Source organism: Tyto alba, unplaced genomic scaffold (genome assembly GCF_018691265.1).
Source record: "Tyto alba isolate M040663 unplaced genomic scaffold, T.alba_DEE_v4.0 Super-Scaffold_1, whole genome shotgun sequence".
Classification (NCBI taxonomy): Eukaryota; Metazoa; Chordata; class Aves; order Strigiformes; family Tytonidae; genus Tyto; species Tyto alba.
The window spans coordinates 40,598,537-40,618,756 of NW_024881261.1; the positions used below are offsets into that span (position 1 = coordinate 40,598,537).

At 38.2% G+C, this 20,220-nt stretch overlaps 1 protein-coding gene across 2 annotated transcripts in view; it reads right to left on the reverse strand.

Annotated features, from left to right (window-relative positions):
* The window catches only part of PCDH15 (protocadherin related 15), an 862,106-nt gene that overhangs the window by 703,775 nt on the left and 138,111 nt on the right, over positions 1-20,220 (reverse strand). The window lies entirely within an intron of this gene.

The following is a 20,220-nucleotide window of genomic DNA, read 5'->3' on the forward strand; positions in this document are numbered from 1 at the left end:
CTTTGTGCAATGCCTATTAGGGAAACAGACCACTCTCTGTATTACAAAAAGACCCCTCTTTTCTCACACAATCACCATAAAGATTTTACCACAAGACTGAGGAACGGAACTTTTTTTTCCTCTAGAACTTATGAGAACTTGTCATATGCTTATAATAAGTTAAGTACTAAAAAACATCTCTTAAATTTGGAGGTTGGAGAGTGATAAGAAGGCCCTAGGGATGACTTAATAATATTTTCCTGAGGAAAATATAGAAATCCTTCTCATCTGAAGAGAAATATGGAAATTATCAAAACTCCTCTTCATATTTTAAAGCCCCTATTGCCTTATAAAACCTGTTACAAACCCATCTCAATCCTGCTTAGCGTTACACTTTATTTAATCTCTCAAACAACCTTCACAAGTGCCTTTAAACTTCCACTCTGCTAGTCCAATTTTAGACCACAGTGAGATTTGCAGGAGTCGAATGGAAGACATATGCCTCCAATCTAGAGCTTTGTGTAACTGCGTTCAGCCATAAATCCTTCTGAACTTACAGAGCCTGACTAATAAAAATGAAGTTAATTATAGAGCTGTTTTAACATGACTATGTAGGTTATGCAACTCAGAAGAATAACTTGGTAACTATTTTAACAGGGGTCATCGGTATTCAGAGAGGCACTGGAGAGAATGTTCTATGTCATTTAATCATTTAAGAAGAAGTGTTTCAGCAACTGCAAAGTTGATTTTCATTTTTCTATAGTACAATGTATCTTTGCTACCATGAAACAGAGAAGACAACAAAAAACATCAGAAAGAAAAAGGAAAGCTCTTCCCATTACCTTTAAGTTCCTGCTGAGCATTGGGCATTTAAGCTGAAACGGCCTCTTTTCTCAAAGAGAATTTTAAATATTCTTCTTAACTGAGCATGTATTAGACTCAATCAATAGGCAGCTAGGAATCATATCTTCAAAACCAGGCAGCACCCAGCAGCTCTTATTATGACTGGAATGTCCAGGCCATTCAACTAGAACAATTTTGAGACTTGAGATTGACCCCTTTTTCACAGGCAAAAGACAAAATGTTTTGTATAAGCATAATTTTTGTACCCCCTTACCATTATACTCTGGAGAAAAAGCACTCTTGGTTCCTGGACACTAAAAAGAGGTTCATAAAACTTCAAATAGATCAAATTCCTTTTGTGGAGTTGTTTCAAATCCCCAGCAGTTGTGAAGTATCATATTTTACATTCGGAATTGCAAGAAACAATGTTTCAATGAGAGGTTCTTCCACTCTCAAAGCACAGGCTTTGAACAAAAATGCACCTTATGTTGAGGAAATGTTCCCTACCTCATGAAAACCTGATTGCGACAAGAGACACATGTCTATTAAAAATCAAAACAAAACAACAGCACCTCCAAAGTGAACAGGTGCTGAAAAAAGTTAACATAAAACTTAGCTAAAATCTCCAAAGATTAGGACCATGCTGGTATGCTGATACATTTTCATGCATATTTTGCCAGGATTTCCCCTGAAGTTACACAGCAGGCCACAACTAGAAATGAAAATAAAGACATGTCTCCTGTCCTCAGTGAAAACTCCTTCACTGGCAGCCACACCAGACAGGAAAAGAAGGTGTATTAAATGAATGCAGCAGACAAAAAGCTGTATGTTAGAAGGAAAGATTTTGAAACAAACTGAGGCATTAAATTTGGTACTGGATGAGAAGAGAAGGAGAGTTACAGACAGCTTAGAACACGTATGTACATGGCGTTAGAGGGGCAGGGGGACGGAATGAGGAGAGAAAGGGCAAAAAGGGCCTGAGAAGAGAGAGGGCACAGAGTACCCTTAACTATCAAATCTTAAGAGCCTCATATTGGGCTCTAAACTGAGAAAATTATTTTCTTTATTCATAAGGATATTAACAACAAACAACAAAACCAAAAATCACTCAGCCTGTGTAAAACATAAGCTAACACAGAGATAATCAATATAGGAAAGTCCATAAGTAAATCGTTTAATCTCACAAGTAGTGTTTTAGTAGCATACAGTAAACAAGGTACAATCCACAACCCAATCAAAACAGAGCATGCAACAGGGAGATAAAACCTATCCACTCTGTGCTAGGACAAGTGTTCCATGAAGGAAAAAAAAGCACTATGTGAGTGATTATGGAAGACTAACACACATGCAAGAAAAACAAAGCCATATTATTTGCAACTTCTAACTTGAAACACACCTTATTTCATTCCTTTACATATAATTATACACTCATTTTGGAGATATAGTGAAGCCAGATTGGAGTGTGCTAAATCATCAACGAAATACTGTAAGTTGCCTCCCCAAACCACTGTCTCAATGCAATTTAAAAATTTATTGATATTGTTTGTGGGTCATTCTAAAGCAGCACCAGACAGGAATATTCTCCATTAAGAGCATAAGTCAAAGATAAAAGTACTCTGACTGCTCTTGGGCCCTCTGGAGCTCCCAGATCAGCACATTTCAAACTTCTGAAACTAAATGTACACAGCACACACCAACTTATAGCTTTCATCTCTTACCCAGCTCAGTCTTCACACATACACTCACATTTGGTGTTTGCGGAAAGGGCAGGTCAGCCCTGGAGTCAAACAAAACACAAGACCAGCCTTGGTTTGTACGACAGACTTCCACTCACCCTAGTATACCTCCTGCTACAAAGCAGCAACTCAGTTTCCTAGCCCTTTCTCCTCCCCTTCTATTACTTTCAACTATCAGTTAAAATAAATCAGTGGCTTTCTATATCATTTATAAAATGACTTAGCTGCTGAGAAAACACTAGCTACTGCTTTTTCTGAACCAATGACATACGTATATACATACTGAGTGACCATGTGTTTGTCACGTGTTTAATAATATTAACAAAATCTATCATTTGGGGAGTATTGAAGAAGGGAGAAGAATTCTGTAGAAACTTTTTTCATGTTATGAGAAACAAGAAGTTTCTTTTCCAGTGTGTTCGACACAAAAATCTCTAGGAACAGATTTTATCGACCTTTCTTAAGTTTGGGGCTTAAGCTTCTAAAATGTATTTGAACCCAGCTAGATTCCAACAGTGTTTTATGGCAAATCCCTTTGCTTTCTGTAGCGCGCTCATAATTGAAAACTTAAATCATAAAAAATGTCACCAAGGAGGTTCAAATTTGTGGTATTCCATAGTTACTGGCTCAAAAATGCTCAGTCTTTATGTTGAAATAAAAGTACCAACTAATATTAATTAAAAAAATCCCTGAGGTGTAAATCCTGACATACTTAGGGGAAAGACTGAAAAGTCCTACTGGATTTTTAATTATCGTGCATTACTGTAATTGGTTCAATCAACCTGATTACAGCCTTGGGGACACACACTGGCAGCTCTACCAACCAATGGTCTCGGCTGGAATTTGGTAAGCAATTCCTGAACAAGGGAAGGAAGGGGGTTAGAAAACAGGTTACAGGGGGCAAAACCCGAGATTTTGACAGGAAAAATATCCTGACTTCCTCACAGACACATCTCTATATCAAACTCTGACATTAGACACTTCAATGGTTCACTAAAGATTTATGCTTAGAAAGGAGGAAAAATCTAACAACTTTATGAGTGCTCTAGAAGGTTTTCAGCTTCATCTGTTTTAGACAAAGAAGTATGTGGCATTAATTTCTTTTTACTAATAAAATTTCTCTCTGAAAAACGACTTCACTTATTTAATGGCTATTCTGATTCACGTACTAAAAGCTATGCAAAGTTGAAAAAAATAATAAAAAGCGAAACCCTGTGAAAGTACTTTTGCAGCTCTAGTCTTGAGGGAAGAAGATAAACTTTGTGCGTTAAATAATTTAAGCTCTATAAGCAGTAACAACTTACAAGCTTTTGACAAGCATTTCCTGCAATTGCAAATGCTTCAATAAGCACAACTAGGACTGTTTAAGTTACCAGTGCATTTCTGAAAGCGGGAATTAGAGCTATCCATTCCAGGTCACTACTCTTGGAAGCCAAGGAGATTTCCTACTGCTACAATAGGTGGTTACCAAAGAACTCTCCTTTCACCCTGGGAGGCGTACGCACTCCCTTCACTATTTCCTCTGCACTATCAAATAAAATTATTTATAATTGGAAAGCAAACCTGATTATCAGCATATCTTTCTCGACTGCACAATGCATATTTGTAATAGCACTTTTTCTCATTGGTAGGTTCAGGAAATCCAGTTTCTATGGGCTTGAAATCTGTTCCCCTTTCATTCTGCCTAACAGAAGCACAGAACTGTTTGTTCATTGGGGTGTTTATTATTAGACTGTCTAGCACAAAATGGGAAAAACATCCAAAAAAAGCTCCCAGCTATATTTTTACTCTGAAGTCACATTGATAGCAGACGGTATTTAACACATTTGAATGTCATCAAGCTACTCTGTCATAGAATATGGAAGAGGAATGAGTTGGAGTGATGTACTCTGAGACTTGGATCTCCAGGCTTCACCCTTGCCCAAAGAACAACTTGTTTATACCAATGTGAATCCTGTACTATACCCAAAAATATTTTTCATCTGTCAAGTTTTTCATCGTTTCCTCTGTGTTTTCATAGACATTAAAATAACAAACAGAATTAGATCTTTATCTAGAAAAAAAAAAATATTCTAATAGCCATATATGGAGCACTTACATATCTGAATCCTGTTGCTTCTACTCAGTAAGCTCATTTCTATCAGTCACGGTACACCTTTGACCTCAGGACTGGCTGCATTATCTTCTCAAAATTTTGTCAGAATCTTTTTTCAAATATTTTTCCTTTTTCTAAAATCCTTAATAGGAACTGTTCTCCAGAAAGAAAGTTTGTATGCCATTTTTGGGCTTCCCTCTTCTGTGCAGTGTAACCTATGCTGCAGAGCCACTGAAGGCCTACAGAAAAGATAAGCTTCAACTGTCAATTACCTATAAAGGATTAGGCTAGGTGATACCAAGAAACTGCAGGTTTTCTTCTTCCTATCCGAAAGAGGAATCATAAATTAATTTCTCTATCTTCCTTGAATTACAAACAAACAAAAACCATTATGAATTGAAACATCAGAAATTTATAAGAGAGAAATACCATTTGTCCCATATATCCACTAATAATAGCCTGTTTTCACCAGATTACAAAACTTTACCAGTCATTTGAGTGACTAATATTTCTTGGAGGCAGGATGATGACTAACAGAGGAAGTGAGGGCAATGAGCAAACTAAAGCAATTATATGCCAAGAATCACCAGCTTAAAGGAACAAACATCAACAACTGCAAGAAAAATTAGTGGGAACACAAGTACTGGGCAGTCAACACAACTTACAGAGATCAAGCATTACCTTCCACATTGGTGGAAATCAAGAACAAGCACACCATGGCTAGCTGGTTGAGGGAGGCAATTGTCCCACTCTACACAGCACTGGTGTGGCCCCACCTCAAGTTCTGTATGCAGTTTTGGGTGCCTCAAGAAGAAGGACAACAAACTATGAGAATGTGTCCAGAGGAGGGTGACCAAAACAGTGAAAGGTCTTGTGGGCAAGACTTATGAGGAGGAGTTGGGTCGCTTGGGTGGTTCAGCTTGGAGAAGAGGAAGCTGAGGGGTGCCCTCATCATGGTCTACACCCTCCTCAAGGGGAAGCAGAGCGGGAGTTGCTGATCTCCTCTCTCTGGTGACCAGCAATAGGAGACGAGGAAATGGAATGGAGCTGCGTCAGGGCAAAGTTCAGGCTGGACATTAGGAAAACGTTCTTCACTGGTCAGTCACTGGAACAGGCTCCCCAGGAAAGTAATGGTCACGGCACCAAGACTGCCAGAGTTCAAGGTGCATGTGGATGACACTCGCAGTCATCCAATTTTGATTTAGGTAGTCCTGCGAGGAGCAGTGAGTGGCACTCTATGATCTTTATGGGTTCCTTACAACTTGAGATATTCTATGATTCTGAGAATCTCAGCAGGAAAAAAGTGTAGGTGGCTTAGAGAAGAGTCATGAACAATACAATTGAAGTACAAAGGTGCTCCATCTATTGTGGAAGAGGTCACAGTTTGGAGAAAACAAAAAGCCCAGCATGACATCAGATATTATACAGCTGCTCGATTAATGCTCTGTCCTTAAGATAATAGCTGCATTACAGAAGACAAGCTATTAGGAATAAATGATAGCAGGCATATCCCTTGAGAGATGATCTGCCAAGAAGTGAATTGAATATAATGAAGCATTATTTAAGAAAAAATACATACGTATGATCTTAAACGTGTACCTTATAATGTAATATAATCCTTAAAGTATGATAACCTATCATGTTTCCAATACATTACAACACCCTGGTGTTTATGATACATTTGTTGTTTGGAGAGTCCATGTTTTTTTTCCCTCCTTGGAAATCCATATTTGATGCTTACTTTTTCTTAATCACATCAGTTTCCTACCCAGAGCAATGTCCCCAACTAAAGTATCTGACAATGCATACATACTCAACACCTTTTATTTTTTTAAAATGTTCTTACTATATTGTGAAGTTTGTGTCTTTGTTTATGTTAGTTATGACTCAGTTAAATCAAATCTAATTGTCTAAGTGTGGTTGTCCATGCACCCATCCCAAAAAACATTTTATATTTAATTTCAAACTTTAAAATTTAAGCCATCCCAGCCTTTAGAGCACTGACACATTGCTCATGCATGTAACATTTGATAAATGTAAAGAAAACGTGCTTTATTCTTTACTTCTGCATTGAAAATTTTTAAACAAACAAATAAGGTAAAGAATTAAAAAAAAGGAAAAAAATTCTGAAGGCTAGCCGTGAAAGTATCCAAGAATTTGAAGGCTACAAATATAAAGCAATTGTGACCTTAAATAAAGGCAAGGTTGTCCACTGCTGATAGTTTATACATACACAAATTGACAGAAAGACAAAGACATTCAGAAAGGAGCAACTACAGTATCACTAAAAAAATCTGACTTTGGTGGTAAATTTCACTTGGGAGAAAAGGCAAAGGCAAAGCCAATTCTCAGTGGAATACCACGATTGCTATGTATACATAACATATAGGCATGTTTGGAAATATCACCATATCACGTCTGGATTGTGAATAAGATATCATCATTTCAGTGTCCACGTATTATTTACTGTATTTCTTTAGAAGCATTTCTTCTAGCAACAGCCATATATCTTATTTGCACCAACAATTAAATCTCTTCTTCCAAACACACTCACAACTTACTGTTCTGTGGCTGCCTATCATCAACAGGGTTTGAAACATTTTGCCCTACCAGCCACACTGGATAGGAACATACACTCATGAGATTACAATACAATATATTTTAAGGCACTTTTTGTGATGCAAAGTTAGTTTTAGAAATTGAATCACATCTGTCTGCCTTCTCAGCAATGCACAAATTCTGGTTTACTATTTTAGAAATTGAGCATTTCAATGAATTTAATTAACCAAGCACTCAGTTTGTACCAGAAAGTCACAGTCAACCTAAGGGAAAGTAAAAGCAAATGGTTGGATACCAGAAGAAATCTGGCACAGCTGAATACTGTCACTTCATCTCCTCCAACTGTTCACTGAAAAATTAATGTACCCATTACTACCTTTGGTGATTATAAAGATGTCATTTACTTGGTCTAAAGTGGATGTCAGAATATACATTGTCTTGATGACAGCAATAAAGAAATCAAAAAAATCACTTGAGGAAAAAAAGTGATTAAAATTGCTATGAAATTCCCATTACCTCTGGACTTCCGATAAAAATCATGACCTTGGCAATCAGCACATCTGAACCAGAAGCAAGTGAAGTATTAACTAGGCCACTAGTGAAAGGAAATCGACTCTAAAGTCAACAAGAAATCATCAAGAAAAGAACTAAAGACTGCTTTACACTTACAGATTAACCCCATGAAGTAGCACATAATTTGGCCTAGACTTCTTAAAACCATACATCAAATAAATTTGGCAGGGACCATCTAACATTTGCCTTTCTAATAGCGATACATTTTCTTTCACCATTGTATGTTCTATGGTGTGTTACACAACAATTTTAAGAACGGAAATCTTTCTGACCAGGATATTAGAGCCACAGCATCACCTTTAATAACAGTATGACACTGGTTAAACTTACTCCCCTGCCTTACTTGAGCTGTGATGCTGGTTTTATCCCACCCACAGACAGTGCTGTAAGCCTCAGTGCTACAGGGCACACCTGGTGCAAATATTTCTGTTCTCTCTGACCTTTACTAGTTTTTCTCCATTAAGTATATTCTTTTTTTCTTTTCATTCCAATGTAAAAATGAAAATTCAAGGCCTCTGAAGTTGCCTGTAGAAGATACAAAAGCATACTAAATATATGCAGATTCTTCTATGCATACTAGATATTGACTAGCCCAAACTACACAAATAAGACATATTTTTACAGATTCTTCTTTTCTTATTCATATTTTCCCTATTCTTACCACAATATCCTCCTCTAAAAATAGCTGAAATCCTTCAGGTCCCTGTTTTCATTACTTGCTTTCATGATAATTTGGTTGTGTACGTGAAAGGTCACTTATTCCAGTAAAATGCAAACTTTGTGCCTATCTCCTTGTGGAGCACAGCCTAGTGGGAGCAAAGCATTTAACATTCTCATTACAAGAACACTCTACACAAAACTTTACAAATATGTGACAGTCCATATACTTCTCTTAACCAAAGGTTTTATACAGAAGGAAAAATAAAGTAACAGAGACAGTAAATCACTGCAAAACCTCCTTTGAACTGCAAGCTATAATGCAAACACTACATAGAAAAGTGATTTCTTTACCTGAATCTTTCTGCCTGTCATGGTTTGACCCCAGCTGGCAGCTCAGGCCCCCGCCAGCCGCTCGCTCACTCCCCCCAGGTGAGACAGGGGAGAGAATCGGAAGGGTAAAAGCGACAAAACGCGTGGGTTGAGATAAAGACAGTTGAACAGTTCAAGCGAAAGCCGCGCCCGCACAAGCAGAGCAAAGTAAGGAATTCACCCCCGCTTCCCAGGGGCAGGCAGGGGCTCAGCCGTCCCCAGGCCAGCCGGGCTCCAGCCCGCGTAACAGTCGCTGGGGAAGGGAAACGCCATCGCTCCGAACGTCCCCCCGCTCCTTTCTCCTTCCCCCAGCTCTACAGGCTGAGCATGACGTTGTACACTATGGGATGTCCCCGGGGTCCGTTGGGGTCACTGTCCCGGCTGTGCCCCCCAGCCCCGCGCTGCTGGGGTGGGGTGAGGAGCAGAACAGGCCTTGGCTCTGTGCGAGCCCTGCTCAGCAGGAATGGAAACATCCCCGGGTTATCGGCGCTGCTCCCAGCACAAATCCAAACCACAGCCCCACAGCGTGAAGAAAACTAACTCTATCCCAGCCAAAAGCAGCACACTGCTTTTACACTTTAAAGCTACATAGGACCACACAGATACCACAACAAAGCAACAATTCCAGTGTAAACACAAAGGCAACAATCTAAAAAAGATGTCTGAGAGGCTGTTCTTGCCTGTTTATATATTACTCATAACAGTATTCTACTTCAGCTTTTTGTATGATACCGAGAATTGTTGACATTGGCACAATTGTATATTTTCTTACCTTGAAAACACAAGTAATATAAAGGGCTTTTTGTATTTCTTCCTTGCCAGCAACATTAGAACTGAACTACGCTGCCTGCTGGATCATCATATGACAGCTTTTTTTGTAGAAAACAACTGTAGAAAGCAGACTGTGAGACAGATAGACAAGGCATAAGTCACATCTAATATGAAGTATTAGATATGAAGTACACACGTGGCTATTAATAGCTCTTCACAAATTGGATTGCAAGCTCAAGATGCACAAAATAAGGAATACGTAACCTTTTATCTCTTGCACTGCCAGAATTTAACATATTGATTAAATAACGCTTTTCTTCAACTCTATCATTACAAGAACAGGATATATCACAAATTTTTATAACTTCTGTATTTACAGCAATCCCATGAAATAAAGAACTGTTCTTCCCATTTTACAGAAAGAGACCGGGACACAGGGCAGACTGAGAAAACTGTTTATTATAGAATTAAGTTTATGGTTGAGTTGGGAACTGAATGCAATAGTCTAATCTTAGTTCAAGCACATGCTACTTTTAGGAGGCACGGACTAACAAATAGCAAGACCATCATTGCAATTCTGATCAATTACACATGGATAATTTAAGAACATTTGTGATAATCTACCAAGAAATTGAATTGATAACTTTGACCCTCTTGTCAGACCTTCATTCCCTCACCCACCTTGTCTCCAACAACTGAGTAGAAGTTATCAATGAGCACAAATTGACATTGCAGTAGCCTGCAGGATATCAGCCAATCATTTGATCTTGCATGCTTAAAATACATGCAGTTTTTGACTGCTTTATTCTCCTGCCTCATCCCTTTATACACTGCCCATTTTCCAAACATCAACCTGCAGGCAGGCAGAGGTATATGACTCCCAGCCTGCTCCCAGCTCCAAGGCTCTCAAGAACGTGGCACCTGTCTCCTATGCTGCAAGTAAACCAGCACATTTCTCACAGTAAGCAGGGACTCTGGCCTCTATGCTCTGGGCCTGCCTAAGTCCTAGACATTTACAAGCAAGAGGAAATTCAAGACAGAAACCCAAAAAACCCAGAACCTGTTCAAAATTCTTGAAGCCCAGGTGAGTCTGTTGCCTGACTTCTAAAGGTGCGCTCTTCTGAAGTGTCTGACTGGGAGGTGAGTGTGGTGTTAAACCAGTGGACAGCCTGTAACTTAGGCTATGTCTGGGTACAAGCTGTTTATCTGAAAATGAAAGCTACATGCCATAGACTCTGCTCCTTTGCCCTCTCTTTTCTCCCCAAAGTGAAGCGACAAAGAGATTTAGGTTGATGTTCTCAAAGTCAGGGGTTTGTATAAGATCTGGGAACACAAGCTTTCTGTATATAAATGAAGAACCGTTAGACATACAATCCTTATCCATTCAGACAAGGAATCTCAGAAAAAGCCTTAAAGGCTTTTCAAAACAACAGCAATTTCAACAGTGCTTCTGAAGGGGAAAATTCTGCTACACCGAAACAGAACTATGTACAGAAATGTTCTTATTCAGAATTTTTTTTAATAGGTAATTTGTTTTCAGAAAGTAGTAACGCAATGTCCGCTGATACAAGTACTTCTGAATAAAATCTCATTTTTCGTATTCCAACTTGATACTAACTGACCTAACTGCAGCATTTAGAACCCATATTGATGCACATTTCTTAAGCATTTCATACAATCTCTTGTTAAGTATTCTGCAGGAAATGTATCTACTCTTCTCAGCAATATGCCAAGACAGCTGTAAGGACAGCAACAGGATTTACACCATTATTGCACATAATGGCTATTTCTTATGTTGACATTCTGCTTGCATTTAAATAGATGGAAAAAATCTTCCCGCTTAAGGGACTTCCTTTAGGCTGCCATTTAACCATCTTTCTGATACAACAAGACAGGTCTGAAGTATATAAAAAAAGCACTGTCTTATTTATAAAATTAAGTATATTGAATATAAAATTTATTTCTTTTTTATTTCCTCAATGAAACAGAAATGGTGATATGGGTGTGATTTGGGCATGAAAATGCTAAATTGGTCTAAGAGTATCTCCTGGGCCAGACATTTCATCCAGAATTGCTCTGAAACATATACCAAGAGACTTTCTACGAGTCAGACCCGGAAGGGAAGACTTGCACTTAAACTGAACAAAGTCTGAAATTTCTGTTTCCTTCTAAATATAATAACTACTCCAAAAGTCATGATTTTCTGGAGAGCAGACCCACGAGCATTAGAGAAGTTAACATTTAAGAAAAATCAACAACCTTTCTAATGTATCTTTAGTAAGTGTTCCTCTGCCTCCCTAGGGATGTGACACCATTTCACAGCCGTTCCTATGGCCAGCCCACACGGCTCAACAGCCTTTCCTGCCCTGCAGCCAGCATGCAGCTGCCAACATGGACCTTGCACTCAAAATCTTGAAGGGAAATGCAGTCCTTGACTTAAGGCCCCAGAAAACAAACCAGATTCACAGCTCCGGCAACAACGGAGAATTCAGTATTTGTGGAATGAGCTGAAAAATATCCTAATTTATGGCAAATCAGATCAATTCTCAGCAAAGTACGTTCCTCCCCATTTTCCACTGGAAAATCGTATTCTCTGTTAAGGAAGCATCTATAAGAAAAGGGCTAGAAAGACAAGATTCATCAACCCATCTACAAACAAACAAAACACAGAAGGCAACAGTATGTAAAACATCTGCCATAGAGAATACCATTTCTCCGGAAACTTTGCCATACAACCTAGCTCTTTCTGAGTTGATGGGGAGTAGCTGTAGCTGGAGAGTTCCCTGTCAAGAAGTCCAGCTCTCAAAGAGCAGTGAGCTCAGTCCACAGAGATGGAGCCAGACAGAGAATGCAAAAGCTTCCAACTATACCTAAACATGATCTGAGAACACCTGATGCTAACGCCAGTGAAAGATTTACCGTTTCACTGATCCACAAGGGTCTTATGTCATGTCTGAAAGATTGTATAAAGCCATCAAAAAGATTAATTCATTCAGTAGTAAAGAGGTTTAACCTTTAAGGAGTAAGCAATCCTTGGTTTTTTTTTGCAATGTCAAACAACAGAGCATAATCCTGATTCTGCAAATCTAAATGAGATGAATGACATTTTCTAAATGAGACTGACTTCCCTGTTGTTCAGGAGAATCAATCTACCTATATAAGCTTCAGATTACCTTCAGGTATATGTCAAACTGCAAACACCAGCCTGACATTTGGGACAAACATCAGAAAGGTAGCAAGCACTCCTGCTCAGACATATGGCTATAGTGAATACTCATGGAGACAGATTAATCATCAGTCAAAATCCCTTCCTATAAACTGCAGACAAATAAGCAGAAGAGATAGTTAGCTTAAGTCTTCATCCATGGAGCTTGATTCCTCTGGTTAGCTCATCCTATTTAAGCTTTCCTTTGCACAGAAAAATCCAACATGCACATCCATCCCAACAGAGCTCTAATTTCTTTTCGGGAGCTGGATTAAAGTAATAAAAATGCCTTTGCTGCTGAGATGGGTAATTGGCATTAAGGAATTTTATCCCTACTCCCACTCATACAGATCCTATGGCAACACATGGCACAATGCCAGAAATTAAAAAGGCCATACTGGAGCAGTCGTGGGGGGTAGGGCAGTTCTTTGCTTCTGACCATGACAAAAGCACAAGCCAAGGGAGTAGCATAAGAAAAGAGAACACACGCATCCTCAAACCTTTCTCCATGTCCAACCATTTCCAGATCAGGCAGTTGCCAAGCCACATTCAGTTCAGTTGCTCCATAACTTGCAATGGATAGCTCCCCTAAACACACATCTGCTCTGCTCTTTGGCCTGTGTGAACTTCCAGCACCCACAACATCCCCTAGAAGTGTGTCCCACAGCTCAAACACCAGTGCGGTAAAAAAATTACCCCTCCTGTTTCCACTGAGCCCTGGTTCTTGCAAGCTTCAGCTGAGGTCACCTGGTTCTTAGACTCAAAGCAGCAGTGAACAACTATCTACCATCTTCATGACAACTTTTTAATTTACCGACTGATAAACATTGTCCAGACATTTTTCACAGACCTCTTTCTTGCAAGTTTAAACTCTTGCTCACAAATGCTAACAATCAGCTCAGAGATGAAGTTCCAATTATTATTCTCACACATGCATCTTTTGCCAATTAATTACATGGAATTTCATTCAGTATTTTAATGGCAATCACTCTTGCAGGGTCTTCTGTGGATTTTCCTTGTCAGCTCTCATCTTTAGTACCCCTTATACAACGTAATAGCATTACTAAATTTTCCTCGTCTCCCCATCAAGCCTATTTTCCAGGTCATTCATTAATATCATGAACATCAGAGATCCTGATGGCACTCCAGTAGTGAAGTCCTTCCTTCATGTGGACTGATCCTAGACTTTTCACATCTGTTTCCTACTTCCTAATCATTTATTTCCCATGTTAGGATTTCTCTGCTGAAGTCCCAGCTGCCTAACTTTTTCAAAAAACACTGGTGAGGAATTTGGCCAAAAGTTCTTGATACAGAATCCTTCTCAAAAATCTCCACTGTTTGGTGCCCAATAAGCCATTTAAAACAAGAGGATCCACACAATGTTAGCGGCTCAAATTGGGACAGACATACTAGATGTGGTCATTATGAGATCTGGAAAAGCTGTATCACTATATTCTACAACAGACAAAAAATAGTGCCTTTAAGTCTCTGACAGTCTACTGAGGCTAGATTTTTGTACAAAAATCCTCTTTTTACCTTAAATCAGAGAGGAAGAGGTGGTTATTGTTTTCTCAAGAAATCTGCTAGTGGATATCCTCACAGAATGCTTTGACTGCTTCTAAGAGACACCGCATACAGTTGAAAGTTTACAGGTATAACTGGTTTCACAGATTAAAAAAATTTGACACTCCTTAGGCTAAGGGCAGTTTGTTGTTAAAGTGATTTTAAAAAATTATTTATTCATTTATTAATAGTGAAAACCTACTGACTGAATTAGAAAAAAATGCCTTAATGGACAACCTGTTGTGTCACAGACAGACAATAACCTATGTCCAACAGCCCTTCAAGTTCTATAAAGTACCAAGGAGAAACCTTACCTCTAAGCTGGTTTGGGCAAATTCAGAGAGACTTGTACATGGGCAGAACAAACAGATATCCAGTATACATTTTTCAGGCAAAATAACTAAATAAATCAAAGGCTATCAGGTTGCCCACTCCTTCCACAAGGAAGCATCAACAATCAAATAACAATAAGCATGAGGATTATTCTATTCATATTGCATATGTTAACTTTCTGATTATAGTATACCACAGTAACTACGCGGAAGAAATGCACACAATATCCTTTTGGAGATACTAAGATGTAATAAATTCCTTGCAGTAATCTGGGAACTACTATGGCCTGAATGCCAGACTTGAAGGAATGCATAAAACTTCAACGATTTTCAACCTCTGAGATGCATAGAGTTAGTTGAACAGTACATAAACAAAGGAAATTAAAATTAACGCAAATAAAATATAAATACGCAGTGCAAATGAAAGCAAATATACATATAGGTGGATATGTATGTAAACAGATAAAGTATGTGCATGTGATTACAGCAACAGAACATGACAGCTAATTAACACCAAACCTCAGATTATCTTCAGTTGGAAAAAGATACTTGGACTAAGCAGTTTATTGCACAGTGGTAATAACCGCCTACGTACTGTTGGCTTATGTCACTGCCTATTCCACCACAAACTGACTGCTCAATTACCTAACTTCTTGGGATGGCTTCAGGTTTGAATTTTAACTTTTATCTCCCATGTAATGAACAGTGTCATTCACTGGAAAAAACAGGAAATATCTTCATGATAGGCCAGGCCACAGTGAGCACAATTACCTTCAGCTAATACAGAGCCAGTATTTTTCCACAATACTCTTCTTATGCTAAATACAATTCTTTTGTTGTCAAAAATGGGTAAATAATCTTCCCTCCTAAAGCATGAGTATTATTACAAGGGAACAGAAGCAGCAACTGTTCTTGATAATTTAGGTATCATACAGGCAACTGTAAAACTTCAGAGCTATTGGCATCTAATCTTTTTTCATACAGTAAGTAATGCTAAATCCATTATTTAAACACCTCAGCTGCTAAAGCAGAATTTTGAATATTCCCTCCTGCTACTGATTATTTTACACATGCAAAACAGCATATTGTCAAACCAACTCATCCACACGTGCGTATTTTTTTTTCAACTGAGAAAGATCTACTTGTCTTTCCTGTACAACTCAAGAAGCACCCATGGCCTTAAACTAAAAATGGAAAGACTGAGTTATTGTGATTCGGTCAAGATCTGATGGTTTCAGACTGGATAACAGTTAATAATTTTCAGCTGTCTGAAAGAGAAAGCAATCCTTGAAAAATCTGAAAGATGAAATCTTTATCAGTTTTTGCAGTGCCACTTTATCTGGTTATACCTGACTCTTTTTCTGCATGATACAGCAAGTTTCCTTAAAGCAAAGATTAAACAACTTATTGTTCATAGACAAAAGAGAAATGACACAAAAATATTCCCATCCCCTAAAGTGAGTTCACTAAATGTTCTCTTTCCAAATGAAGCACATTAGAAACCATGTACAGCTGACAGCATTTTGCTGATCCTATGACTTTGGGTTGGGTGGCACTGGTCACCTGTTGCTTCACCACCCCTCCTTTTTTCTGAAGCATGTTTTTATTAAATTCTTATATTATCCAAGGGAGCCATAAGTGGAGTCCACTAAATAAATTTGCTTGAGAAATTTATATGAGATTTGAAAGTTTAATGCAACTGCCAAAAGATTTTGGAGTGCTGGGAAAATTAATCTTACTACTCATTAAATTTATTGATTCAAATCAAGCTTCTGCACGTCAGCATAGGTGCCATTGCTAAGAAATAAGAAGTTTCCAGGAAATCTGTACGTAAATCTAAAGTGATTGCCAGCTTTGTGGAAAGAAAAAAAAAAAAAAAAAAAGAAAGAAAGAAAAGAGGTGTGCAATCCACATGCTAGTAAATGCAGAAATGTAGTACTAATAGATTATCACCCACTACTTGGGATGCTTTCTCCAATACAAGGTTTTATAACCAACTAAAGATGAAACTACATTACTCAAGCATGTAAAAGGGCCAGTATTCATAACAGATTTTTCTGTTTAAATACTGTAAAAAAAAAAACTTTTTTTTTTTTAATTAGAACTTGAAACTGGTTGAAGGTAGAAGATGAACAGCCATCTCTAGCCATGAGATCAGTCTGTGCTAAATAAGTAGGAAGAGGTTAATTTTGCTGCTACTTGTGACCTCAAGTATAAGTGATGGCTTTTATTTTGAGGATGGAAGAAAACAGTGACTGTGAGTTTTGGAATTCATTTACTACATTTGGTAGAGTAGAACTGAGATTAAAAAAAGCATCTGGGAAAGGATGAAAAATAATGCAGTAGTTCTATGCAAATTAACCATAAAAGTATCTGCTGTGCAGTGAGGACCACCCCACCACACCAACCAGACCACCAACCAGACTCTAGTTCAGCTGTGGAGGTACTTCCTCAGACACAAATTTTATGGAAGTGTTACTTGAGAACAAAACCAGAATGCTGAGCATACAGGTGGCACCTGTTCCACACTAAACAAGTTCCTACATATAAATGAAGCACCAGGAAATTTTTACGCCCCACAGCTTACTACTATAGTCAGGGAGCAAGAGAAGAGAGAGAGCATCATGAGAAAGCTCTTGCAATACCCACAAACAGTGGTATAAAATCAAACATAAACCACAGGTCACCAAATACATTAAATAAGAGTTTCCATATTTCTGCCATCACTACAAGTACAACCTATATTAGCTAAGTCACACTAGAAATGACAGGACAGGAATACCCTAGGGTGTGCACAAAGATTTTCCACCAACTAAATGGGAGCTTAATGCACCCGCAAAAGAAGTTGAAATTCTTGTTGAACTCTGATATAAACATGAATGTAAGGGAGAGGGATTCCACGTGACAGAACTTTAGATACGGAAGATACCAGAAAGGTGAAAATATAATTATTTTATTTCATAAAACTCCTGCTACAAACCTCCCCCGTGACTGAAGTGCTAATCACTGGTAGCGCTAACGCAACACAACAATCCATCTGGCTTTAAAAACAGTATGGTTGAGCACAGCATAAGAAAACCATCTTATTTACATGACTGAAAACCAGCATCAACAGCAAGTTTATAAGAAGGATATTTATTATAATAATGCTTCATTTTAGAGATTAACATAATGGCTTTTCACCTTTTTTTTGGTGTGGCATAAACTGTATAAGGATACACGGCAAAGCACTTGGGAAAAGAATTATTCTAGGAATTTGCTACAACTCTCAATTTCTGAAGTATCATTTTTACTTGCACTGGTGTGCTAATAAACCAGAGCAGTACCAACAATAAGTCCACCTGAAAGATCTTTTTGGAACACCTGTGATGTAACCCAGAAGTCCTGGCACTAAAAATGTCATCACAAAAAAGCATAAAACTAAACAGACTCACCCATACATTCTGCAAGGAATGCCCAGAAGAAGGAAAAAATAGTTCAGAGACACTTCATACAAATACTGATTTGCCATGACAACTTAACCCATATTGCTGGGAAAGCGTCTTATATTGAGGAAAAAATCTATTTAGGTATGTTAATCATAACGAAAAAAGAAACAGAAGGAAAAGAGTTAGGAAGACCTTTACTCAAAATCCACCTTGGATTTGGTTTCTTGTGGTTTGTTGTGAAGCCTTCATCCACTTACAGTCCTCCGGTCTTCAGAAACATTTACCATATCCACAAACCCCTTTGCTTTTCCCTAATGAACATAACCTAAAGCAAGACACTCTTTACAGTTTCACCCCACAAAGAAACAGCATTAACACTGTGTTCTTGAAACCAGACCTGAGTGAGCCCTGAGGACCCTCAGCCTCCTGCAACACACCCAGGCAGATACTTCACCGCATCTTGCTTGCAATGCTGCAAACTGATCAGAAAATAAGGACCCAAGAGACTGTACCCAACACAGCACAACCGCCAGCAGCGTGTCTGCAGGCCAAGCCACCCCCGTGCTGCTGAGCCCACTCCTGCACTTTGCATTTCCACAGAAATAAAAAGCAGCAGGTGTCTGAGACTCTAGGCAGTCCTCTCTCACCAAGTCCAAAAATGAAAGATAAAAGCAGATTCAACATATACACAGGGTTTGCGGTTTTTTACTCCATTCTTAAACAATGCATGAAAACAGGGTAACCTTGAAATACAGAGCTATTCAGCTCAAAGCAGACTGAAAATACAACTAGCTAAAATGACTTAAAACCCACAGAATTGTTCTTGCATAACTGGTTAGGATGTTGGGGTGAGAAACCAGGGTATTCTTTTGGTAGTGGTTGTGTTTTGTTTTGTACCAAGGTTTTTTATGTTGGTGGTTGTGTTTTGTGGTTTGTTTGTTTTTTTTTTTTTTGTAAACTGGATAAAGGAGGAGAAAGTAGCCCCAAGTGGTAAGATCAGGAGACTGAAAAAATGTTTTGCTTTGTTTTTTTTATTATTATGTAAAGGGAGAGGAAAAAAAAAAAAAAAAAAAAAAAAAGATACAAAACTAAAGGGGATTGCCCACTCTTAGGACATTGACAAAGTATTGCCAGAAAAGAACGGATCCAGATCTGTAACTTATGCAGAAAGATACAGCCAGTAAGATGGTATTTCTGGAAACTTATCTCTTTGCTCTCAGATGGCAGCTACGGACCAAGATCTTCTGTCTCAACAAAATGGTCAAAATCTTGGTAGGGGTCATGCTGCTTACAAATGCAAATTCTGGAAAGTTCAGTCCCAGCTCCTAAAGCACATTTGTGAAGACTCAAGCATTTCCCTTAACATCCTGGGTTTGATCATCTAAATAGATGTGCTATTTATTATCTACAAATAGAGACAGGCAAGTACTATCCATTCAGTAATGAACTGAATAACTGGAGAGAAAAATGCTTCTCATAAAAATTAGGTTTAAAATATTTTTTAAAAAAATATCTAAGAGTAGCATCCAATCCAGTGAAACAACTGGGAAATTTTATTCTGATTTAAGAACCAAATACGTAGAATGAAAGCTCATGAGAATAGCTTTCTCTTTGTAAAAGAATACAGAATGATCTTTTGCATATTTTAGTGTGAGTCGATACGTACTGCTTAACATAATAAGTGTTTTTAAATTTTCCTATTTCTTAATGCTATGCATAATATTTAAACTTAGAAGAGGAAAAAAACCTGTAATGCTAATTAGAAAAACCTCAGTAGGTTCTCAAAATTCCTTGGGGGTTTTAATTTTGCCCAACAAATATAGCCTTGATACAGTTTAATCCTAGTCAGTCTTTACAAAATTAATTTAGATGTAAACTATTAATAAAGATTAGCCTCTTCAGTTTGAATTTTCTGTTTTTCTGTGTTGCCACTTGACTTTGCAAATGAACGTTAAGACATGCTGCTAAAACAGTGACATAAAACGTAGGCTAAAACTTTCTAACTAAGCACATTCTAACCCTGTTTCCTCCATATAAATTAAATATACTGTGTACATAGTACCTAGTACATTAACCTATCAGAAAATAGGATCAACTTGTTAGATTT